Genomic DNA, 5,525 nt, shown 5'->3' with positions numbered 1-5,525 from the left:
AGGGTGCAATTTTCCTTACCTGTGAAATGTGGGTGGTTATACCATGATCGAACAGCCCTTCCAATCTATCAAGTCCTTTCACATGTTAACCATCTTGATGAACTCTCAAAAGGACCCAACTGGCACACCCATTTGACAGGTAATAAAACTGAGGTGCAGAGGTGAAAGCACCGGCCTAAGCCATATAATGATGATGGCGTGAGAACACTGCAGGTGTTCAGCTGATCTCAGTTTAAAAGATACATTGAAGCGAGACTCCCAGGAGCAGCGTTAGTGGTACGTGCCAGCGAGTCCTCCGTGAGTTACACAGATGTGATCTTCATGGGGCAGCGTCCCTGATAAATCACCTCTCCTTATCGAGACTCAGTTTCCTCTTACAATGGGGCTTGATGGCCTCAACCTCCATGGGTTTTTGTGGGAGGCTGATAGGATAATGGATGGGAAAACTTGCCCATCACTGGTAGGCACGCAGTAGGCGGTTTTTAATAATGTCAACAGTGATAATATAAATACTGGCTAATCTTTTTTGACTGTGCCAGGCATAGAGCTCTTTAGACGAGTTTTTGTTCTTGCTTAAAATTCTTTCTGCCTCTACAAGGTCAGTTTGATACCTATTTTATAGAAAGAATAAGGAGGCCCAGAGAAGTTAAGTGACCTACCTAAGGTCACGTAGCTAGGAAATGGCTGAGTTGAGAACCTGGTTTATTAACACTAAGATTTTTAGCTATTATACATGTATGAAAACATGTCAATCTGTACCTGGCACAGAGGAGCTTAAAACAAAACAAAACAAAACAAAAACGTTTGCCTCCCATTTTATCCCCTATGAAGAATTTGCTTTGTTCTTCAGCTTTCATGGGAATCTGAGGTCCGGGGACAGAAGGACATGCCTCAGCAATCTGACAGCGTCTGCTCTTGCACCAGGTTCCAAACCCTAGAGAAAGGGGCTTGGAAATGCCCAACAAAGCCCCTGCTGTCCTCAAGGCTCCTCCCCCAACAAGACTTCTTCCCTCAGAATCGCATCGCTGCTAACGTGGGTTAATTGTGATTTAATTTACCCATACCCAGTTTTTAGTTTTCTGATTAGAAACATGGAAGAGATTTGCTGCAGAAAAAATAGAAAATGACTCAAATGGCCTACAATCCCCCTATCTGGAGAAGACCACAGTTTGATATTTTATTTTTCCTTCTTGGTTCAATTGCCATCGTTGTGAGCATACAGATTACTCAGCTCTGCATATATTGATTTTTTTTCCTAAAGCCAAGTCTATTGTTTTCCATTGATGAGACTAGTAACTACAAAAGGATAAGAAGATAAAGTCCTACTTAGGGAAGAGTGCTTCTGTTAATATTTAGGTATGTGTATATCTAGCATGTATCATTCCCGCACATACTCCAGGCACCCATGCATATATATTTCTGACATGATTCAGTTTCAACTTGGAATTCAGTCTCAAACTCAAAGGCCCTGGCAACTCCTGGGAATGAGTGTGGGGGCCGGGCGGGGGCTGACCCTGCAGATCTCCACATGCCCCATCCACAGAGACAGCTATTACCACTCTACCCAGTTGCCCCGACAGGAAGACAAGCCCTGTGTTACTATGTGTTCCAATTTTCCACGAAACTCCAGAAATCTTGACTTTTATATAAAAACTCCCATTTAAAAAACATTGGCAGCAAATTCCATTTAAATAAAACATCCATGGAACAAAGAAGACACAATGGGGCTGCCTCGAGCTTGCCACCTCTGTCCTCTGCATCCTGCAGATGTTCACCCCTCACTTTTTAGTTATCATTCTTATATCATTGGCGTTTTCTCGTGAAAGTGGTTAATTGCACCACCTCCCAAGCAGGTTTTGAATCGGAAGGGCACTTTTTCTATTTCCTTCCTTGTCTGTTAGCTTCTTCCCAACCCCCTTCCTCCAGCTCCTCCCCATCTTGTTCCCCCCTCCCTCTCTCTCAACCACTCAATTTTATTAATGGTTGATTTTCTTTTTAAACTGTCCGGAGGCTGCTGCAAGCTCTGTGGTTGCCAGTGGCTGATCAATATCTTGGAGGAGGATGGGGAGGTGGGCGGCTAGAGTGTCATTTCATTAGCTAAGTGCCATGTAATCTACTCGGTAAATCCCATAGTCTCTTTTTTTTGAGCTGGCCAGAGACAGGGGAGGAAGACGGCTGGCCAAAGACCTAAATTTGTATGCCTTCCTTGATGGAATAAGGAAGAAGTGTTTGGAGCCCCGTGTTAAGGTTTGGTCTGGGTTTATCTGGTCCCCCAGGTTGTCTCTATTCCATCTCCTCCCACTCTGTCTGCAGTCAATCCTAGCTCTGATATCTTCGAAGCTTAGTTAACATTTCTCCGTCCATGATAAGGAAGACCACATCACATTAGATCGTCACAAGAACGCTACTTCGGGAGTAGAGACTTAGTTCACAGAAGAGGGAACTGAGGCAAGGAGAGGCTCTGTGGTGTTGCCAAGGCCCCAGCAGGCAGAGCCGGGATTCAAACCAAGGCTGGCTGACTCCTAGGGCTTCTTTCATACTGAAGAGGCTCAGGAGGCAGCCAAGGAGAGGGGCTTGTGTGAAGCAGCCTGGACCCCTGGCCCAGCCATGGAGGAAGTCTCTGTGGCCTTGTGAACAATTTTCCACATTCCTCTGGTTTCTTTTTATGAAGACTGATGGTCCCAGATGTTGTTCAATTATGGATTTATGGCCACCGCCAGGGCCAGTGAACTCCTCTCCTCTGTGGCTGGAAGGCATTAGAGCTGCAGGAGGATGCAAATGTTTCCTGGCGGCAGAGGCTCTGTGAGAACTTGGGCTCCCTTTATAAGGCAGCTCCCAGCCCAGGGACAGGATTTTCTTGTCATTGGAGGGTCAGTTTTAGCATGGAGATCAGGAATGCTAAGGTATAAGCAACTTGACACTCGGAACATATGATTTCCATTGCTTTTCTCATCAGGGCACCTGGAGACATGGTTCCAAGTTGTAGTGACCTGACTGGGCATAAGCAGGGGATATTCACCTGTCTTGGGTGTCTACCTAGGACTGGGACATGTGGAAGAGCTAGGGGTCCGAGAGGCTCCAGATGACAAAGAACGTGGGCTTCGGAGGTGGACAAAAGGGTTCAAATCCCAATTGTTCCACTTCTTCACCTGAGACTGGATTCGCTATCTTATCTCTTGAAGCCTCCATTTTCTCATCTTTGAAATGGGAATGATAATGATGCCTGCTTCATAGAGTTGTTGCAAGGATTAAATGAGATGGTGTGATTCAAGTGCCCTATGCAGTGCTCAGCACTCAACATGTTGGATATTATTACTAGTCATAAAAGGAGAAAATGAGAACTTAGCAGCTGCCATGGACCAGGCACTGGGCTAAGTCTTTGCTATATGTTGTCTCATGCAATCCTAGCAATGGCCCATTTGAAAGATCAGGAAATGGCAGCCCACAGAAGGGTGAAGTGGCCCATTCATTCAAGAGTCTGGGATTGAAGCCAAATGCATTTGGCCCCCAAGAGCACTGGCGGCTGTGGCAGGTGGAGAGAGGGAGGTGGTGTCCAGAGCCAAAGGTGTGAGAGGCAGCGCAAGTTGACCCCTGACACCTGACAGAGGAACCAGATCCTGGGGCCAATGCCGTGTGTCTCTAACTGGGCTCTCTGACCACTGAGGCAGGGAGACCTGGTCTCAGGAGCTCCCCAAAGTCAGAAAGGAATTGTGAGTCTCCGTGGAGTTGTTTCCGATGGGCATCGGAGTCTTGACTAACAAGAACTGGGCTTGACTAGCGTGGCATCTCAGCTCTGACACAGTGTGGTCTGGGATGAGTCATGTCACCTCTCCGAGCCTTGGGTTCCTGACATGTGAAACAAGAAGCAGGCTATGTTAGAGCTGCCAGAGAGATTAAATAAGTAAATGCAGAAAAGGCTGTCACAGATTGGTTACCCTGGATGCAGACCCTGAGACTCTGAGAATTTGAGTGCTGGGAGTTTACTGGAGGTCCAACCAGAAAGGCCTTAAGGATCAACACATACAGGGGAAGGGAAACAAGCAGGATGAGACAGAGAGAAGTTGGGGGACGAGTCAGGATCACCGAAGACCTCAGCTGGTCCCCAGGGGAGCTCTAGAGCTGTGATGACTCTTCAAAGTCATCCTGCCTAGAGGCAAGGAGGCCAGGACAGTGTACTCCCCTCATCAACTAGCCACTGGAAGGAGGTTCGACCTTGGACAAGGCAGCTCTCTTCAGCTAAGGACAGTTGCTGGGAGCAGGGGCTCAGCTGGGAGCTGTCAGCACTCTCAGTAGCTAGGGTGAGATCTAGGTGGCACACCAAAGCACCCAGCAAAGAGCTACTTGACACCTGGTTGGGTACAAGCACATCAGTTGCCTTTTCCTCTGCTAGGGAGCTTTCCATTAAGCCACCAAGGGCATCAGGGGTGAAACGAAGCTGGTTTCCAGGCAAGTAGAAAGCTGAGCTGGGGGAGAAGGTGTGATGGATGGCACAGGGAATTCTGCCCTGTCCATGATGTTTTATGGGGCTGGGGTCTTAGGTGAACCTGTTTCATGGTGAGGGTGGTGGCAGGGGGTGGTATGTCCCCTGAATTACACAGCTGGCAGCATCTGGGTGAGTGAGGCAGGAGGTGCTGCCCCCAGGTTGGAGGAGAAATGGTCTTGCCATCAGAGCAGCCCCTGCTTCCCCTGTCACCCTGCAGGGCTGTGCCTTACAGCCTGCGCTCGACCCTGGAAAAAATTGACTGCCTGTTTCTGCCTGACTGCTCGAGAGTTACAGGCTGCAGGGGCGGGGGGAAGACGGGGGACGAGGGTGGGCTGCTGCTTCCTCATCAGGATGGATTTTTCTGCTTCTCTGCTTGTAGGAAGAGCAGGAACAGGATACGGGAGGCTGCTCAAGGAGTAATCACTGTGCGGGCGAGGGCATGTCAGGGGCTGGCTCTGTGATGAAGGCAAGCAGGAGGGAGGGCAGTTGGGGCAGAGAGGGCTCAGGGAAGGCTGAGGACTTGTGGCCTCTCAGGGAAAGGGGCTCTTCTATCTGGGCGTGTGGACCTTCACCATCCATCTTCCCTCCCTCCCTTCCTCCCTCCTGTCTTCCCTCCTTCCTATCATTCGTCTATCCATACACCCTTTAACTTATATACTCCCCAAACCCACCCTTTCTTTATACTTTCCTGGCACCCATTTGCTCAGCACATAATTCTTAGGGACCTGCCACATGCCTGGCTTAGTTCTGGGTACTGTTGATGACCACATTACAGATTCTACCCTCATAGATTTCACATTCTGATGGGGGAGGAGATGGATTGGCTGAAAGGGCTCTTATTCTCACGGGGTCAGAACTTCTTTGAGAGAACACCCAAGGCCATGTAGGAGATACATAAGGCAATCAGAGAGGTCTTCCTGGAGGAGGAAAAATTTTAAATTGACCTCAAAAGGAAAAAAAGAAACAGGATAAGGAAAGGGATGGAGGCATGGTGGAGCAGAGAGTGTCTGTGGCTTGGTGAGCATTAGTGTGACCAGAGGCT

Source organism: Pteropus vampyrus, unplaced genomic scaffold, assembly GCF_000151845.1.
Source record: "Pteropus vampyrus isolate Shadow unplaced genomic scaffold, Pvam_2.0 Scaffold251, whole genome shotgun sequence".
In the NCBI taxonomy this organism is placed as follows: domain Eukaryota; kingdom Metazoa; phylum Chordata; class Mammalia; order Chiroptera; family Pteropodidae; genus Pteropus; species Pteropus vampyrus.
This window is presented reverse-complemented; position numbering follows the sequence as displayed.